The following is a 21,968-nucleotide window of genomic DNA, read 5'->3' as shown; positions in this document are numbered from 1 at the left end:
ACCTGCCTTTAAAGCTCTGCATTGGTTACCGGTTCCCAGAAGATCCACGTTTAAGCTGCTTTGTATCACCCACAAAGCAATACATGGATGAAATGGGACCGCTCTTCATCAGGAATAAAATCACCAAACACATTCAACAAAGGAACCTTCGCTCTAAAATGGCACCTCGCCTCAAAATCTCAAGATACAAGAAACAAAACATGGGTGGCACATCCTTCTCTATTCAAGCAGGCAAACTATGGAACTCTTTACCCCCAACATAAGATCCACGGACAGCCACCTTATCTTCTGAAAACTACTCAAGAATTGGCTCTTCCTCACATAAGCACCATACGCAAACAGAAATTTACAGCATATCCCTCTGTATATAATCATTTATTTTTACTTTCGATATGTACCTATCTTTGTGTATTGCTTTGTATAAACATGTAGAATAATTATGTTGAAAAAAATATTAAGTACAAGAACACTTGAAAACTGGAGTTTATCTGGCGCTTCTTTGGTCTACATGTACTTCTTCCATTGTGCATCTATGTACCTTCCATATACTTGGATCTGTGTGTTTGTTACTTTCCTCCTGGAAAGCATATCCAATGCACTACCCTATTTCTCATCCTGTACCTCCATCAATATCTTTAATCTATATATACCTACATCCTTTATGCATCTATATACTTGCAATGTACTTATGGATCTAAATATTTATCGCTTTCTTCTAATTCAGCATATCGAAAGCACTACCCTATTTCTCACCCTACACTTCTCTCAATATATCTTCTAACCCAACTTTCTGACTCATCTCAAACTTCTTTCTACTACTCTTTCCAGTGCACTACTCTATTTCTCACCCTATACATCTATCAATATATCCCACTCTCTCATTTATCCCAAACCCCATACCACCACTATGATCACCAAAATAACCCTTTCTAGACTCTCCCTTACTCTACCCCTCCTTGCATCACCTGACACCTCTTTTACTATACGAATCCCCAAAACAGACCTTTCTAAACTCTTCCCTCTGACTCTTCCCCTCCACAGCCCCTTTTTACTCACCCAAAAGCCTCCTCTTACTGCTATGACCTCCAAAAAAAAATCTAAATCCTTCACTCTCCTATCCCTCCACTATCCTTTTCAATCAAAATAACAGACTAACATGTTCACTTCTCAAAGTTCATATTCCACTATACTAATTCACCACTAATCCTTTATGGGTCCCAGAGTAGCGTGCTACTCACCAAAAAAGCGCTTCAACACCTCATCAGAGGTAAGCAAGCATTATATAAATGCAAACCTTTTTCCCTCTTCTATCCCTCCGCTATCTTTCTCTAACCAACTAAATAACACATCCACCAATCAAACTACTTTCATATTTCACTATACTTATTTACAACACTAATCCTTTATGGGTTCCGGAGTGGCGTGCTACTTGCCAATAAAGCGCTTCAACACCCCATCAGGGGTAGCAAGAGCTATATATATACAACCCTCTTTCCCTCTTCTATCCTGCCACTACCCTTCTCTATCCAAATAACTGAATAACATATCCACCACTCAAATTACTTCATATTTCATTATACTAATTTTCAACACTAATCCTTTATGGGTTCCGGAGTAGAGTGCTACTCGCCAGAAAAGCACTTCAACACCCCTTCAGGGGTAACAAGCGCTATATGAATGCAAACCTTTCTCCCCCTTCTATCCCTCTGCTATCCTTCACATTCCAAATAACTGACTAATCCACCACTCAAATTACTTTCATTTTTCACCATACTAATTCACCACTAATCCTTTATGGGTTTCGGGAGTAGCGTGCTACTGCGTAAATAAAAAAACAAGTGCTTCAACACCCCATCAGGGGTAACAAGCGCTATATAAATACAAACCTTTTTTCCTCTTCTATCCTTCCACTATCCTTCCGAATCCAAATTACTGACTAACCTATCCACCACTTTAATTACTTTCATATTTCACAATACTAATTCAACACTAATCCTTTATGGGTCCCGGAGTAGCGGGCTACTCGCCGAAAAAGTGCTTCAACGCCTTATCAGGGGTAGTAAGCGCAATATATGCAATTACAATACAATGCAACACAATATTGGGGGGGGGTTATAAATTCCTTTATGGTGATATCCTTGCTACCTCCCTGGCTCAGATCTCCAAGATCTCTCTCAAGTGCTATAGAGAGGCACTGGCCTTCATCAGATGGCTTCGGAAGCCAACAGCCCCCACCCCTCACCCCACTCTGGACCGGGTCCTGACTGAAACAGGTCGCCCGGCTAAGGGGCTTCCGCAGGTGGGATTTCATTAGGATCTCCACATTGGGAGACCTGTGGCAACATGATCATATTGTATCCTTTGATCATCTCAAAACGGAATTTGGGCTACACGCCTCTCAATTTTTAAGTCCCTGCAGATCCGACAAGTACTAGATACTCAAAGAGAAGGCCCAAGTGTGGTGCCTGACTTTAACCTACTAGAAGCGAAGTGGGCCATGGGACCATTGGGCCGCAAAGGCATCTCACAATTCTATAGATCCCTACGGCTTAATGCACCATACTCCTTAACTAAACTCGGTGAGAAGTGGGTGGAAGACATCGGGGAACTAGATGACGATCATTGGTGTAAATCTAAAATGCCCTCCGGGATACTGGCCATCCTGGCCACGCTTAGACCGATCCAGCTTAAATATTTTCACCACATGTACTATAGCCCCGATAGACTATGGATGATGGGGAGGGACGAGTCACCTCATTGCTGGAACTGTAGAGATTCAAATTGGTCCTTTTTCCACCTCACATGGTCCTGCCGGAGCATAATTACATACTGAAAGGCAGTAAACACCAGAATCGCAGATCTTCTTTAGATGTCAGAAAGTTTGAAGCCTAAAGTTCCACTGTTGGGGATAACGGAAGGCAGGACACACACCAGACACCAACTCATTTGCAGGAGTGGGGTACTTCATCGTCAAGAGACAGAGCCAGAAATCAGATGGTGGCTTGGAAAGATGGGATGAACTTCTGCTCAAGGGTGGAGAGAGAGATCTATAAATAGAGGAGATGTGCCACCAAACACCTGAAGGTCGGGTTCTGGGACATTCTGAGACTGTTTCAGACGAAATACAATGCCTTCTTCTCGGTCCAATTTTCCTTCTTCACTTGCCTTTTGTACTGTTACTGAGTTTGGCCTTAACGTATGCTCTTTCCTGATAGTAAACTGCCGTGACTTTTTGTTTTGTTCAGTATAGAATTAAATAAACAGATTTATAAAAAGAAATGAGGTCTATTAAGGGCACTGTGCTTTGACAGTGTGAGACTCCAATCTGTTATCCTGGACCATCTGCTGTCCCTTCCAGTCTGTGCACCCTTATAAAATAATGATAAAACTTTAGCTGTCTCAGGGTTGATGAAATGTAATCTATATATGCAGTGTAACGCCTTTTACCATACAGTTAATTAATTGGCGCCATAGGCTTTAGATAAACCGTGCGGACAAAACTGCATTTTTTTTTATTTCGCAAATAACCAGGTTTATAAAGCTTTGCTGAACACCAGATGTTTCTCCTGTGAACCCTGTGGTATGGAATTTTACAACGTTGCAGCTGAGAAACTAAAAGTTCCTCTTGGCACTCTGATAAGTCTAACTTTAGAGAGAGCGAATTTGAAGTGACTCTGAGGACACAGTGCTCGGGACAGTGAGTACCGTGCGAATTCCTGGCAGGAAGAATACACCATGGTGTCTAAACTGTACAGGATGGGTGCGAATAGATGCACGTTGCACACAATGTAAAGTATCGCTAGTTGATTGAATGAATGAATGAATACAGTCATGAGAACGTGGAGTAGGACCGCTGACACGAAGAAACTAACTCCTCATCCAAATTAACGTGTTGATTTACTTCTGGAGTGTGAGGTGCTTAGGTTCATGTCTGATAATCAAAGGAGGATCATTCCAATGCTTTACAGCAAATGAGAGAATGGTTGACCCCTCACCCCAGGGTCTGTTTATTCTGGTTGCTACAAGCGTGATTTGTGAGGCAGCGCGTTGTCAGAGTAGAAGGTTAGTGAAACGGAAACAAGATTAGTAAATATTCGAGTAAACATGTTAAGTGGATACCTGAGGGCGGATGTTCCAATTAGTGAGATGAATGTAGTGTGTGTCCCCTTTCAAGAGGTTTATTGCACAGGTATTATTTTAATTAGTTTCTTTCTCGGTTGTTCTCTAGTGCTGGCATCAGGGCTGGTCTGGCAAAAATGCTCAAACCAACCACAAACCGATCCGCACTGCGTTTAACTCCATCCATGCGGAATCTCTCTCTTTCAATCCATCCGTTCTCTCTTTTCTTCTCCCGTCTTTCTTTTCTCCCTCTCTGGTTGCCTTCTCTGAACCTTACCCTTGCAGCAATTAACCTTGGAGAGCTGGGAACGTGTCAGAGGCACCAGGAGTGGCTCTGGGCTTTCAAAACCAGTCTCCAAGGACTGCAGCCCATCGCGGAAATGCCCGGTGGAATTAAAGGCCTGTCCAAACTTAGCTGGCACACGTGCTTTGGCAGACAAGAAGATGAGAGGCACTTCACAAAACTATTCTTCTCCCTCACACTGGTGTCAGGATTATGGCCGCCCGCGCTGCATGTAGGGCATCAGTTTGGTAGGCAGAAGCTTGTTGCTGCATTCCACTGCAACACAGCACACTTTTGTACTCCCAAAACCCCCCTTCAAGGCTTGCAAAATCCGCGCCTGGGTTGTCAGTTCCCCTCCCTCTATTCAGGTCACTTCCGTAATGAGCGGACTTTATGTACCATGTTAGACCTGGCATTTCATGGCGTGATTACCTCTGACTTTTTGCCTACACCTCCTATATTTTTGGTGCTGTGGTAGATTTTGTTTTGCCAACTTAGATGCTTTGGACACTTTGCCAATGCTGATCGGTATCAAAGTGCAGGTGCTCCCTGTATAAAGTGTAATGGTAATTGTTTGTCCATGATTAGTATGTTTTTCTTACTAGTCAAGTCCCTAGTAAAGTGGACTATGTGTGCAGGGCTGGTAATGCAAATGCTACTAGTGGGCCTGCAGCACTATCTGTGCCACCCACACAAAAAAGGTAACTTAGGCCTGCCATTGCAGGGCCTGCGCACAGTTTGTTAAACTGCAATGTTGTTCTGACAAGTGCACTCACTTGCCAGACCTTACCCTTTCTGTGTACATCAGACACCCCTATGGTAGGTCTAGGTTACCCCCTTGATAGGGTGCAGTGCATGTGAAAGGTAGGACATTTACTAAGGTTTGTATCATGTCCTGACAGTGAAATAATCTCCATTTCGTTTTTCACTGTTGAAAGGCCATCTTGCCCATAGGACAGAATGGGGAGGCTGTGTAATATGTTTTCCAGCCTATCTTCCCAAAGGCTTAAGATGGAAAGGTGAAGTTTAGTATGCCTGAACTTACAATGTAATAACACATCTTTTTATTAAGGTGGTTTTTGCATTGCGTGTTTCGAAGCCACTCTTTAAGAAGTGGCTGAGTTTTTGTGCTCTTACATTTCTGTGTGTCTCTGCCTGGCTGTGGATTGACTGTCTGGATTTGAAAGCGATAGGATCTGGGGAATGTCATGACCCAGGGGAGGAGGTGAGACAGCAACAGGCTGAACTGCATCTGGAGTGTAGGGGGAGGAGAAGCCCTAGAGGTGAAGAGGCCTAGGTTGCTGCTATAAAACAATTGTTTCATCTCCTGCTGAGTCATTGAGAATCCAGACCCCCACTAATCAAAGGAAGAAAGGTGTCACTGGCAGGGAGGCACCAAGAACTGGTTTGAACAGGGTGAGTGCCCCCTGAAACACAAAGACTTCAAAGCCATTGAGGGGTATAACTATGAGAGCTGAAGCTCCTGAAATTTGGAGAATGGCTTGATCAATTGTGAACAAGACTGGAGCTACTTCGTGGTCAAGAGGACCTTTGCCAAGGAAGAAACAACTGAAGAGACTGAAGGATAGGACTGAACCTTGCGGTGTGTTCTGGGGCTGGCCTGCAGCTTGCTGTTTTAACCAAGGAAAGGCTAAAGGGACTTTGCAGTGTGCTGTGTGCCCCTGCTTGAAATGACTTTGCTGTGGCTGTGTCCTGAAGTAACTTATCCCCAAGGGCCCGAGGTGAGCTGGCTCCCTGTTTCGGAAACACAGGAACACAAAAGTTTCCATGAGAGTCACAGTGGCGCTGTGTGTGTGCTCTTGTTGCAACCTGAGACCTCATAAGGTGTGCCCTGTGATCGTGGGCACTTGGAGTCCAAGCAAGGATCAGAGACGCGGTGTGCGTATGGTGTGTGCAGCCTGAACCCCTTTGTGAGGATTGTCCAGTGATCGTGTGCACCGGAATCCAAGTGAGTCTCATCGACGCTGTGTGCATGTGCTTTGTGCACCGTGAGACCTTCATGAGGATTTGTCTTGTTGTTGTGTGCACCGGAATCCAAATGAGTCTCATCGACGCTGTGTGTGGGTGTGTTGTGCACCGTGAGACCTTTGTGAGGGTTTGCCTTGTTATCGTGTGCACCGGAGTTAAAATGTGTCTCAGCGGTGCTGTGCGCGTGATCTTCATTCAGCCTGTGTGTGGAGTGCCCAGTGATTGTGCACCCGAAGCTTAAGGATGACTCAGCGTCGCTGTGTGTGTGTGCTCTGTGGCAGCCTGAGATCTTGGTAACTGCAGCGGCACGGACTGGCAGTCCCGGAGGAGCTGAGTTGCTGGCCCGAGCCCGCCGTTGCCCATTTACAAAGTTGCATTGGAGGCCCATCCACTGGATGAGGAGAGGAGAGTGGGTTTGCGCCCCCCACATAACGTGTCGACTCCTGGGGCGGGGCGCGGGCTCTCTCTCCTGTTGGCAGCGCGAGCCTCTGCTTCGGCTCATATCGCGGCCCGTATTGCCAAGGGAGTGGCAGTACAGGGGCCGGAGGGCGGAGCTGCACTTTTGGATTACATCGTAACCGTGTTGGGGGCAACTGTTGAGAGGCTGACTGCAAGTCAGAAGGAGAGGCGGAGAGACTGCCTGAGGCACAGTGATCGGTGCCTGAGTGTATTACGCATTATTCCATTTCTGCATAACGGAGTACCTGACTGTCGTATTACACATTGCATCATTTCTGCATAACGGAGTACCTGATGAGAGCATTACGCATTGCATTATCCCTGCATAACAAACTACCTGATTAGTGTATGACACATGGCATTTTATCTGCATAACGAACTACCTGATTTTAATATGACGCATTGCATTGTTTCTGCATAACGAACTACCTTATAAGCGTATTGCGCCTTGCATTATTCCTCTATAACGAATTACCTGATTAGTGTATTACGCATTGCCTTATTTCTGCATAACGGCATACCCGGTGGTTGTATTACGCATTGCATTTTTTTACCTTGCAAAGTGCCTGATTGTTGCGTTATGCGTTGCATTCTTTTTACATTGCAGAGTGTCTAATTGCTGCGTTACACCTTACAGTATTTTTACATTGCAAAAGTGCCTGATTCTAGCATTACGAACTGTATAGCATGATATTAGGATTACAGGAGAATGTTTAGAAGTGCTAATTATTACAGAAGGAACTTACAAGGGCTGGCTGGCCTAACAACCGGCCAGGAGAAATAGTACACAACCTCATATGTTGGATTTGTATCGTGTGGTCTTATCGTATATCTTTTTATATAAAGTTTACACTCATTTTCATAAAACTCGTGTGGAGTCTATTTGTGGTGTCATCATTGGGTTGTTGTGAGCATGGTTGCAAATACTTTACACATTTGCCTTAAAGATAAGCCTGGCTGCTCGTGCCAAGCTACCGAGGGGGTGAGCGGGGCTATCTAAGAAAGTGACCTTAAAGTGACCTTCCTTACCATGACGTTGGAACGCGGGTCCCTACTTGGCCTAAGGTACCTACCTCAGGCAAGCAGGGATCCCAAGTCTAACATACCTGTTACCATCGGGACAGCTGTGTTATCAGTTATTTTACTTGTGTTTTTTAATTAAATCTAATGCATTATTTGTTTCAGTTATTGTGTGTCTGGCCAAGGGATATTAGATTTATGCTACTTGTGCAGTTCGTTTATTTTGTGATGACTTCTGGTGCACTCCCCGTGGTCGTTCGTCTTTGTCACTGCGAGAAATTAGGCCCATTGGCTTCTGTAAATAAAGCAGATCTGGTGATTTAAAGCACAGCGTGTGAGGGGTTCTCGAAAAGCACAAACTGCGCCCAGGGTTTAATTTACAATGCAGGCACTGTTGATTTTCTACAGGAGTCCTTTTTGAGACTGTACTAAAATACGTTTTTTGTATTACCAATTTAGCGCCATAAATGCACACAAGATTATTATGTTGCCTCGTTCTCGCCGATTCAAGTATTTTCACACTTTCTAAATTAATAGATTGTAATATTCATATTATTTTCTGCACATATCTCCTAGTTAACAAGAAATATATATTTAACAGAACACGGAAATGCACGGTTTAATTCGCAACCAGATCGAAATAAATGCCTGGTTACGGATATCAACGTTTGTCCAAATCTTTTGGGTTCCTTGGAAACTGAAATGTCCACTTTGTGTTATATTTTCTACCCGAAAACTTCCACAGACAATAACAGAACAAACTATAATTTGGCGAGGTTAGGCATCTTGCAAATATAACCTAAATTTTGCTAAAGCGACTCCTAATTTCAGGAACTTTCCTCGATATCAGAAACAAGTTTCAAAATTCAAATGTGGTTTCCTTGGAAACTGCGAAATGTTTGACCAGAATGTTCTTTTCTACGTGGCAACTTCCAAAGGCAATAGTTTTAGAAGATTTATTTTTGGCAAATGTACACATCTTGGGAATTCAAAGTAAAGCTGCGATAAAAGCAATATCCAAGGCTGAGGGAATTTCCTGAATATCGTAGACAACTTTCAAATGTTAGTCCATATCATCACTTGACGTAGCCTGCAGTATTGTGAAGCAATTCGATGTGGTGTTCGTGCATACATTCATCAAATCGACAAAACATGAATAGTAAATGCTGGGACTGAAAAGATAACTTGGTTGCAATTAGTTGAATATAGTGTTCACAATAGCTCATCTGAATGACATTTATAGCAAGATGGTTACTCCACTTCTTTCAGAATGCAGTTCTATTCAGAAAACAAGGGTCCCCAAAAGCCCGCTAACATCAACGGAGCCGAGCAATTGTTAAATTGGTACAGCAATTTTCTACTCACTGGTGAAGATTCTTAGATCCTCCGTGGCAGAGCAAGAGAATAGGTGTGAACAACATACTATACACAGGATCATTTGCTTATAGCTAAAAAAGTCCACCTGGAATTGTATCTGGGATTCCTTTGTAATGTGTGTAGTTTTATTTGGAATAATTCTTTTGATCGTGTGTGTCCCAAAACAGCTGAGTTTATTGCAGGGACATTTCCAACAGGTTAACAGAAAGTCCATACACCTAAACTAAAAGAGACCCTTACTTGTGTATAAATGAGACTTATGGGTGAGCACAAATTTGAGTTCTTTCAATCCATTTCATATAAGCATCTATGCCAAAAGGTCCTTGGAAGGATTCATGAATAATGTTAGAATAGTTCTGGTTCCTTCTCCGAGACCTTCCTCCGGGACATTCTAACCTCTCCGAATCTCCCACCAGATTGCTGTGCTGATGGCTCTTAGGTATTGGTGTCTGGCTTCATCTATGCTCTCAAGTCCCTCTGGTTGTACAGGCGTGAAGGGTGCTGTCATTTAAGATGTGGGTTTATCAGGTGGAAAGCCTTCTGAAAGCATCTTGAAGCCTTGACTGTGAGACCGAAACTATTGTGCAGGAAACACTGTACAGCACCAGTTTTTGCTAATAACATCGGCTAACGTTAAACTCCACTTCAGGACTTTGCGACCTGGAGCAACAGTATCTGACATCTAAAGGCCTGGGACACAGTAAACTGATGCTGTAACTGTTGAGCCTCAGAGATTAAAACCATAAGATGCCAAGGCATGGAAGGAGCACAAGAATATGGGGCAGGTACCATTGCCATAGTTTTCATTCCAGCACAGGCACCAGCCCTGTTTCCTGTTCATTTGGTAGGTGACTGCCGTTGGCTACTATTGCTCACCACAGACCAATATTGTACATCTTCTGCTATGCCAATGGCCTTTTCTTTCAGCGGTCCTGAAAGAAGGGGTAGCAACCCGTCACAACATGCCTTGCCAAAACTGTAGACCAGGGAATATTCTCAGCCCAGGAACCATATGTTGTCCCTGGGTTTAACTTTGTATGGTGTGTGGCTGGGGGAAAGGAAACCCTCTGAATTTTGCTTTGCCCATAGTGCTTGTGTATGGTGCTTTGCAGCATCAGATTGGAACAGCTGCCCGTGCTCCTCATCTTTGCACTTCTCTGGACAAACAGAACATATGGTTGGTTCATTCCTCTACTCAAAGGACCAGTGTAGCAAGTCCTAAGTCACATGCCACAGATGATCAGCCTTCTCAGTTTAGTGGATTGTAAGCCACATTTTTAATCAGCTATACAATATTGAATTACTAGCAGGAACCCCTTCTAACCCCAAAAACAAAGAGGTCAAAGTAAAGACAACTCCTGAGTACTCCTATATCCTCAATACAAAAAAGGCCGCTGTGATGCCAAAGATAAGACAATCTAGCTTGGCCATAAAGATCCAGGAGCATGGAAGTTCCAAGGCCTGATAAAGCCCCAAACAAGCAGTGCCACTGCTATCCTAAAATACAATGGAAAGAGAGCAGAGCACAACTAGTCTCATACAGCCCATGCAGGGCCAAGGTCACAGGGTGTCAGCAAATGACTAGATGACAACATGACAACAGGCCAAAACCAAACATAGCCTCTTAAAGTCTGATCACACCCAAGCGGCAGTAGCTAGGCCACCACTCTAGACTAGGCTTCTTTCATTCAGGCTGAAGACAAGAGCAGCAGTCCATCGTGCCCTTTTGAAAACTGGAAGACCATTGCCCATAGCATCCAAAACATCTGAGCAAAGGGACTTCAACTCAATTCAGGTATCTACATGAACAAGCTGCCATCAAGAAACCCAAGTAAGACAGAACATGCCAAGAAGTACGTAGGTCCCTCACATCACACATATGACCAAGGCTGCATGTGGTCACAGTGTTCCTAGGCTGTTGAAAGTCCAGTCACTCAAGCACAAGCCTTACCTTCAAGAGCCCCCTTATCGCTCAGACCCTCGTGAATCACCAGCTAACTCACCCACATTATATGGCCAAAAAGTAAGGCTTAGGTCACTCAACTCACCTCTATTGATACATACTCCAGCCTCCTGTGAACACTTACTCACTATTTTTGTTTTAGCCACATTATTGGCGACCAGGTAAGAAAGAGGGGGCAATTCACCCAACAGCGTGTCACAACAGCAAACGGAAGCCTCTCTGAAATGCTGGTCACGTCATCAAATATGTGCTTGAAGTTCAGATTAAAGTTTTATCAATCAATCTACAGTTAATTTTAGCACAGATGTGAATTCATTTTGCTTATTTCCTGCTCAAAACATGCAAGAAGATTAAGATTGTGTCTCTATCAAACACGTTCCGCGGATTCTGTGTTTAGATTAGACTCTCGTTTATCTATCCAGATGATTACTATATTAATATAATTTCACATAAAAGCCATTTATTCCCAAATTTATAACAGAGTAAATATTATATTCATGGGTGTTTATACTTGAAATGTTGCAGGTCGTTCCTGGATGTTTCACAATACTTACTTATGCTGACAAGTAACTCACTGCAAGCCGTTTAAAAAAATATTGTTGGTAATTGCAGTAAAGTTACCTCGCGAGTTATTTTAAATACGGTCACTTCCCCGGTGTGGTAAGCCAGTACAAAGTTTGCTCTCTTCTCTCTTTAGTCCTCCTGGTAATTAATTCCTTTCCTCTTCTTTAACGCCACCCTGATCACCCCCCTCCTGCGGCACTCCCTTTTATGAGCGATTCAGTAGACAGCACTACACGAAACATCAGTCACGGATCAGCGTAACTATGACAACCCGCGCATTTCTAAGGCCTGAAACTGTCAGATTCAATCTGCAGATAACGTTTAACTCATGGATCGTTTGTCCCTGTAGGTTAGGGGTGTGGATGCTCACCAGTGGATCGCCATTTTCTGCGTCTCTTTCTTCGACTGATCTGCCATTAGTAATCCTGGATTCACACTTCCAATAACCTCGATCACTTTATAGATCAATAAATGCGTTCTCAACTCTTCCATTCAATGAATCAGTTTGTCTAGGAAGAAAATCCCATGCCAGCGAAACTGACAGGCTGAGTGCCAACTAGCGACGTGCTCCTATTGATTGTAAAGGCATCATGACGTATCTGAGTCAAAGGTCCAGTATTTTCAGCATGTTTGGCATTAAGCCGATCAGGAGCGTGCCCCCTCAGTAGACCTGCACACCACACACAAATTCTAATTCATGCCACATAGTCAATATTTGTATGCATTGAAATAATTGGCAATAAGGGATTGCGTATTTTGTTTTCGCTTTGACACAAATGTTCTTCTTTGAATCGATTTCCTTTTGAGTTCTTCACTGGAGTGTTGCAGGAATCTTAGAATGTGATGTGGCCCTGTGGCTTTCTTTTTCACCCTCTCAGTGATCTAGCTGATTGTGAGTTATGTTCACTGAATGCACAAGAGTGTTTTCAACCAGTGAGTGGAAGGAAATATAAGGCATTTACAGTAGTACAGTAGGCCCGGTTTACAGCATGCACGGGTGCGTCATTTATGAGGCACTTAGGCACAGATATAGTAAGGACTTGCATCATCCTTGCATGACCCAAGTCATCGCAAATCCTTAAATGGGATTTACAAAGCCATTGAACGGGCTAGTTGCCTCCTTGCCTGACTTTATGCAATGTAGCGGCTTGGACAGTGATGCGTTATATGTCATTATGGTAGGCGTTCCATGGGTGGAGCGTGGACATTCCCATGGATCAAACCAAGAAGTTTGACGTAATCTGAGATTTACTAAAGGTTTTAAACCTGGGATTGCACCAAAATGGTGTACCTACCACAAAAATGCATAACGAGAAGAAACAGGTGTATTTCTCCTTGTTACTTCCTCTTTCTATGCATGATGCATTCTGCATCACACATGCATGCGTCTTAGAATTGTTTTTATGCAGATAGGTGTCCCTTCCTTCATAAAAGCATTCCTGTTTGTAACACAGGAACCCTTGCAGCATAGCGCAAGGGTGCCTGCGTTAGTGCTAGGCAGCTGTAGTGCGCTAGCGCTGGTAGACAGCTGAAGACCACCATATTGTAATGGATATGGTGCTGTTCAGCTATCTGCCCTTCATGCAATGCAGCACAATAACTTTGTTTGCTGTCAGAGACGTTTTAAGGCATGGGCAAAGTGGACTCTACTCCAGGGCTCCAGCCTTCCAAGGGGCCGTCTGAAAGTTCCAGCTCTGTTCTCCACACAGTCCCGATGACCTTTAATGATTTTTGAAACATAGATTGTTTTAAATACCATTTTCCTTCAATTTATTTTTTAAATGGGTAATGTTTGGGAGTAAATTCAGGCACTTAACAGAGAAATGTTGTGTTTAAGTTTTTCAACACCATACAAAATCAATAGAAAGTTCCTTTAAGATCCAAACAAGACCTTCCATATGAGAAATGGCAGTGGGTCACAGGGAGGATTTGCAATAATATTAATGAGCTGCTGCTATATTACAATATTGAAAGCACACATCAATATCCCTGAATATTAGATGGAAACAAATGTTGAATTTGGACTATTCTGCTTGTGCAGTGTTGGTGACCTGGCCAAAGAGGGCACGAAAAAGCAGAATCTGGAACATACATTTGAAGCTGCTCTGAACAAGGACCCCCAAACTATGTTTGGACTAGGACCGCCAAAATTCTTAAGATGAGAAGTGGGCATAACAGGTCAAGTTTACCTCCGTGGAATTCCACTGAGCTGCATACAAACTGTGCGAGTTTCTGTGGAGTTCTGAGAGTGAGTGGAATTCGGCACTTGGCGCTGCTCATGCACATTTTTAATGCTGGGAACTTGTTCAAACAAAGCAAACACAAGGATATGACGGACGGAGCGCTGACATTTTTCAGACACTCACCCCCAGTCACGGATCTGGGTTGAATCCATCATCGTTCTTTAGATCTCTTCGCCACCCCAGTTCAGACCAGCCATATGCAAATCAGTCTTGACCCTGTTCCTCATGGAAACAGTCCAGCCTGAACCGCCAAGCCAGGTCTTCCCTGGAATGAAAACAAGCATCCTAGGACCAGTTTCAGAGTAACACCCCTCATCAGCCAGGCTAGGCTCAATCCAGTGGCAAAGTGAGCAATGGACGCATGTCTGGGCATACCCAGCCAACTTAGGGCTTACTAAAGGAAACTGAAATACAACTTAGCCCTATGTATTGAAAGCACTTTGTAAATGGACCCCATTTTTATAGCTGGTATGTTCTCCCTCACTCTCATTCAAACCATCTGTTAAATATGGGGAAAAACCTTCACCTTCTTTTTCTTTGTTAATTGCTTTTGTGTGGAAGCTGTTTCTACTGCTATCCTCCATGTACAGACATTAAACGTTCAAGGAACAACTCAGTGAGACATTGTGACCTAATCAGCTAATGCCGTACTTCATCTATAACAAGGGCAAGATAAGTGAAAAAAACACACACACACGCACACCCGCGCACACACACACACACACACACACTCTCTCCCCCCCCACACACACACGTTCCTCTAATTAAAAAATAAAAGTAGCCCAAACTCCGTGGTGTAAAACAAACAGGATGTACATAATCAAATGCCCATTCCTATGAAACCAAAGAGTGCTATTGAGTAGGCCAAGCAAGTACAATTGGGGAATTAGTGAGCCAAGCAAAGTGAGCAATGGCTTCCCTGGAGTCCGCCTGAAGCCATCTTGCAGATGAAGGGCACTATTGATCGGTCTGCCGTTTCTATTCCATCATTGATGACTTTTGGGGAACCTTTTGCAGTTTATCGTGCGGGGCTTTTGGGCATGCAAAGATGTCAATTTGTTTGGGATGTCATTGGTTCTGTTTGTGGAGAAGGGTAAAACATATCATTATGCCCCCAAGCAAATTATGTCTGTGTGTAGCCCACTAAAATGATCAACAAACAAATTAATAAATAAACCACTACATGTTTTAGCTGCTGACAAAAAAAACTAGGCTTTTGTTATGTACATTATGAATCTCATTCACATATGAGTGTTGGTGAGACAGAGGGCCGACCAAACAGTCAGGGCCTACAGCTTTGGGCAAGCCACTCCTCCCTGACCTGCCCACCCCCAACCAGGCATACCCTTCTGCTTTTTTCACAGTCCGAGAAGCAGAAACATACTATGGTATTTAAAATACCATTGTATGTTTCTGCCTCTCACACTGTGAGAAAGCAGTGGGGCAACGCTCCTCTGCCCTAATGGTGGAGCCGCCCCTGACCCGAAAACAGCATTTATATGGCATTCACAAAAACTTTTATAGGTGCCAAACTCACATTTTTAGATAACTGTCTTACCATAGAAATGTTTGTGATCATACAGAGATGGGTGTCATTCAAGACTATAGCCAATATGATATTTAACAAAATGCTGTATAGTCTACTGCTGAGGGCCTTTTGAGTTGAAAAAAAAGATTTACACTTCTTTAGCCTGGTGCTTTCATTCTGAAATCATTGGTGCTCAGCAATGGCTGCAAAAAGATTTCTTACCAAGATATCTCCCTCAAATACGTAGGAGCGCATTGAATCTGAAAGTGCAATACTATTTTTGACGATAATAAAAGAAAAAACGTGGCACTCCCAGCTAGGTGCATGGATTGATCAGCATCACTTCATAATGGAGAGGAGTCATCGTGCCAGGGGCATGCTGGTCTAGGATTGGCCCCAAGGCTCAGTTTGCAGTTACACTACACTTTTTTGGGAGAGTCTGGCTTTCATGCCAATTTGAAAACTATTTGACCACAGCAAACACTTGTAAAATAACTTTTCCAGAGTCAAATAGACTCCTAGGAATGGGTTCCGAATGGGCAGGTATTAATTACAGAGCTTACCATGTGTGGGGTTTATTGAAAATGAACCTCGTATACCATGTCTGACCGAATCATTCTTCATGATGTTGCCTGGCCTGCAAATGGCCACAGTGGATACCCTGTACTAAAGATTTCGCCTTATCCCCAATCACAATTATTCGATTTGGCATTAAAACATGGCAAAAGGATATTTATGATGCTGCTGCTCAAAACTCCTTTTTGGCTCAGATAAAGGTGTCACAGCACATTGCTTGAATTGACAGCATAAGCTAAGTAGCCTTATGTCAGCACCCTGGCAGAAAATGCATGGATTGGAACATTAGTGAGGGAGGAGTTGTCTGATGCTGTTAAATTTGCTATCGGGAAGGCAGAGGCATACAATGAGTGACTGAACCACCACATCTTAGACCCTACTAGTAGAAGAGAACATCATTGTGTGAATGGTACTAAAGGGCACGTGCCTCGGGAGACTACCATTGTTGCCTTATCTCCAGCTGTTGGGTGAAACTAAAGTATTTCAAGATGTTCACAGAATGACCAAGATATCAAGGAGCTCATTATCCGAAAAACACCTAGATAACATCACTGATGCCATTTGAGATGACATCAGTGATGTCATAAATTATGTCATCGAACATATCATGAGTGATGTCATATATGAGGTCATAAGCAGTGCATGGTGGGGGCGCAAGTTATAGTTAGCACTGCTGACTATAACTCGTGAACTGCTGTGTGTGTTTTTTAGTGTAAAAAATTAATGTTGACACTGACAAATTCACCTAACTATAACGTTACTTTAACCTTTGTTTTTTTTCCAGTGACTTTCTAGAGTTTTTGTAAACAAAAACAGATCTTTTTATCACACCTAACTATAACATTAGTTTAAGCTTTGTTTTTTTCAGTGAATTCTAGATTTACAAAAATATATATATATTTTTTTTTAACTGTATGTATGGAAGAATAACTGAATAATATATCCTGTGTGCGGACATGGGGCCTGATTCACAGAACTAACTTAAGACATAATCCTAAACTTACTACCATTTTGGTATTCACAGAAGGCACTTACTCATTTTGGTATTCACAGAAGTTAGGAGTCCTAACTTTAGGTCTCCTAAATGCCTTCTGTGAATACCGAAAGTCTTAAAGTTAGGTTTTTTCTCGGTTAGGAGTCCTAAAGTTAGGACTCCTAACTTCTGTGAATACCGAAATGAGTAAGTGCCTTCTGTGAATACCAAAATGGTAGTAAGTTTAGGATTTTGTCTTAAGTTAGTTCTGTGAATTGGGCCCATGATTCTGAAAGGGAATTGCTTTCGTATTGTAACCCAACAGGAAAGGGTTCCTGCTTGGCAACAAGTTTCTAAAAATTATGTTTGAGTATATAACAGAGTAATAGACCAATATTTGTGCTGAGATTGACTATCTGCTCAGTTCTTCTGACTCTCATATTGAGACATTTTCCCAGCCAGTTCATTAATAATGCAATAGCATACAGCTCATAGCATTTGTATGTGTTTTTACACTAACATTGTAATTATAATTCAGAAAGATAGCAATCAGTTTTTTACACTGTATAGTATTACGTTTTATTATAGAAATCTATCTTTTTAGTGTGTGATTACTCACTAGAGTTCTATCTTTCATTTTATTCTACCGTTCAGAGTTCTTTTTCACGTGTTCCGTTATTATTTGATATTATTCTGTAATAAGAATAATTAAAATATGTTTTTTAATAAGGTGGTGACTCTCACGAGATGCTCGCAGGACTCGAACACACAATCCCTTACATTGACTCCAAGGGGAATGTACTTCCTGGTCGAGTCTCCTGAACCTCTCGCAAGATTGTACATTTGGAATTAATTTAAGAACAGTGTTTTCCTGTATTTCTGAACAAAGTAACAGATTACAGAAGTTGATTATGTTGGGAAAATGTAATATGATTTCCTCCATTGAATATAAAAAGCAATAATATTTTTACGATCTCACAAGAAGTGAGAGGTGCACTTGGTGAGTTCTACTCTTAGGCACAGTGCCGGCTGATAGTCTAAATGCAGCACATCGCCTACAGTTTTTTATTGCAACAGCTGGCACATCTTGTTTCTCTTTTAGAGTACTTTTAAATTTGTAAAATGTGTAACTTTTAAATGCTTTTCTGAACTGACGCTTTTAAACCACTTTACCTACCTGTTCCTTCACTTCACTGCTTCCCTGTTCTGCTGTGGCAGTGCATTATACACGGAGGGTAGCAGTCCCTCCCCCTTCGCCTCACTATTTCCGGCGGAGTCATAGGTCGCGCTCAATTACCTAATCACGTGCTGGCCGGACGTGCAGGGGGTGCACTTGGTGAGTTGTACTCTTAGGCGCAGTGCCGGGTGATAGACTAAATGCAGCACATCGCCTACAGTTATTTACTGGGACGCTTAGCACATCTTGTTTATCTTTTAGAGTACTTTAAAATTTGTAAAATTTGTAACTTTTAAATGCTTTTCTAAACTGTTACTTTTAAATACCTGTTCCTGCACTTCACCTCTGGTCCGCCGCAGCATTGCTGTTTGTGCGGTGGGTAGCTGTCCCTCCCCCCTTCTCCTAACTATTTCCGGCGGGAACACAGGTCGTGCTCAACTACATGCTGGGCCGGACGAGCCAGTGGGTACGCCGCTGGCTCGCCAAAGGCAAGCCCATCTGTTCCCGTCCTCTCCCAGATTGCACCGAGGCCCGGAAATGCTGCCCGTTTTGCCCCAGATAAATCAACCAGGATTACGTGGTCAGGTAAAGCTCTCCACTCCCTCAATAAACCTAATAATGGCTGCCTTCGAGCCATGAGCTGTTTTCTAACACCAAACACACTCTTCACACTCAGCATCCTACTTACTCTAAGTTCTGCCTTGCTGTGATCAATGCACGATCTCTATAAACATGCTCATGAGCTTGCAGAATTTATTGAGTCAACAACTGGATGTCCTTTTCATCACAGAAACTTGGGCTAATAACTATTCCAGCCCAGATCTTTTCATAGCAAACCCACCAGGATACTCTATGACAAAAGCAGACATACTGGAAAAAAGAGGTGGAGGTTTAGGAATAATTTACAAAAGCCACTTCAAATGTAAAATTGACTCTACGTCCAACTTGGATTGCGAATCGCTCCCCTTCAGTATGGAGTTAACAAACAACTACTCTTTTAAAGGCCTACTCATCTATCATCCTCCAGGCCCAAATTCGCGAATTTCTACATTCTATTCATACTCTTGTGGAAGGAGGGGCCTGCAATAGCAATTTCACAGTACGTGGGGATTTCAACTTTCATTTAAACTGTGTGGAGGATAAAGATACGGAGGCCTTCTTGGATATAATGAAGGCCTTCAACCTTCCCCAACTTGTACATCAGCCCAACCACAGTGACGGCTATATTTTAGATGCCATTTTCTCTAATTAAGATTCTATTTCAATAAGGGAATTTCTCCACTTGCATGGTCCGACCACAAAGCCATTATTTTTTCTTTACTGTTTCCCTTCCTACTCAAAGCAGAAAAGCAGATTTTAACCCCACACCACAGTATCTCTGGTCTCAAACATATTTCAATACTTTGCGACAACACCTTTCTCAGGCTAATCATGCCCAGCAGCTCGATCCAAGTCAGGCCACAGTGGATTATACTAACTGGTTTCAACTCTGCTATCTCCAAAGCTGTTCCTCAAAAATGCAAAAGCCTAATTAAAACTAAATAATCAACTCCCTGGTTTATTGAACCTCTTTGTCTTGAAAAACACAACTGTAAAAGGCTTGAAAGGAAATGGAGATCCAGTTACAATTCTTCTGATAAAGTAATCTATAAACGATCCCTGGCCAGTTACAAGGCAGCCATCATAAAGGAAAAATCTACTTATTTCACACAACAAATCAAAACATCCAAACATTCTGCTAGAGAGCTTTTCCAGACTATCAACAAACTTACTAAAGCTCCAGAGAATAAAGGCAGCAACAACAGTCAGTCTTTCTGTGAGAAAATAGCTTCTCACTTCTGTGACAAAGTTGAACAAATTTACAATCAGTTCACGTGTACTAGAATTATCAACCTCAGGGTCATTTCTACCAAAGCTCAAGCTTTCACTATTGACTACAATTTTCCTGGCAAAAGCCTTTAATCTAAACTAAGACAATTTTCATTCACCTCAGCTGCAGATGTTTTCAATCTACTCAACTCCACAAAATCGGGGTCACCCTATGATCCCTGTCTCCCCTCCATACTCAAACAGATTTCGGTCCAAATTCCTTCCTACCGATTAATATCTTTAACGGGATGTTTAGCCTCGGGACCTTTCCGGATTTGTCTGCTACTCCTTAAGAAACCTAACCTAGACCCTGATAATCCAGCTAACTGACGGCCTATTTCAAGACTACCCCTGCCAGCGAAAATAGTGGAAAAACGTATTAATTCGCAACTGACACAGTTTGCTCAGGACAATCAGTTACTGGATCCTGCTCAATTCGGCTTTAGGGCCAAACACAGTACAGAGACGGCGCTAATAAAAACCACAGATGAATTGAGAATCATCTTGGAGGTTCTGCAGCACTTATCCTCCTCGACCTGTCCGCAGCGTTCGATCATGTCACCCTCGTTGGTCGCCTCAAAAAACTGGGCATCACTGACAAAGCTCATGCCTTACTTCAATCTTTTCTAACGGACAGGGAGCACTCAGTAATGCTGGAAAACTTCACATTCAAGTTCTTCTCTCTTCCATTTGGGGTCCCTCAAGGATCTACTCTGAGTCACTTACTCTTTAATATTTATATTATTGAATAGGCCTCCCTGATTAGATCCTTTGGGTTCTCCCATACTTCAGACATGGCCAACACGCAGATTGTGGTGTCGGCCTCCAACAATGTGGAAGTTACCATTTCACAGTTTCACAACTGTATGAGGGCTGTCAGCAACTGGATGTGTAAGCAATGTCTCAAAATGAATTTGGAGAAAACCGAGGTCATTCATTTTGGTAATAAACCCCATTTCTGGAGCCCAGCATGCAGGCAACAGAGTTAGGAACTCTCCCCATCCCAGTCCAAAAATCAAAAAATCTAGGCATAATTATTGATGACAAGCTGAATTTCAACAAGCATATCACTTCAGTTGTCTCCTCCAGTTTCAATACTTTGAGAATTATTAAGATTCTTCCTTTCATCCCTCTTACCTCTAGAAAAACAGTCATATCCTTACTTATTTTCGTAAAACTGGACTATTGTAATGGGCTGTATGTTAAACTCCAAAAACAGTACATGAAGAAATTACAGAGCGTGCAAAACATAGCAGCAAGACTTATTCTTGATCTGCCCAAGTTCCATCCTGTCATAGCTTCCATTAAGAGACTTCACTGGCTTTCAGTGGATAACCGCATCAAATTCAAGGCGCTATGCCTTACTTATAAGGACTTGCATAATTCAGGTCCTTGTTACCTTAAACAATCCCTTTCTTGGTACGTACCCAGCAGAGACCTACAATCTAAAGATTCTTTGATGTTCTCCCGCCACAGTTTCAAGAGACTTAAATGGGGGGCGTTTGCTTCTCCTCCAAAGCCTAGGCACTCTGGAATAGACTGCCTATAAATATCAAAGCAGTACCCACCTTACTGAGTTTTCGGAAACTGCTAAAAACTTGGCTTTTCAATGCCTAGTACTCTCCTGCCAATACTGCCATACCCAATTAGCACCAAGATACCCTCGGATATTCGTCCGCTTTACAAATGAAATAACATAACATAAAAAGAGGTTCTTGGGAATTGAACACAAAATCCCTCTTGTGGACTCCAAAGGGAATGTACTACCTGTTCAGCTCTCATAGTCTACCTGCGAGATAGTACATTTGGAATTAGGTTAATAACAGTG

This window comes from Triturus cristatus, chromosome 7, assembly GCF_964204655.1.
Source record: "Triturus cristatus chromosome 7, aTriCri1.1, whole genome shotgun sequence".
Taxonomy (NCBI): Eukaryota; Metazoa; Chordata; class Amphibia; order Caudata; family Salamandridae; genus Triturus; species Triturus cristatus.
The sequence above is the reverse complement of the archived record's forward strand: the minus strand, read 5'-3'. Positions refer to the sequence as shown.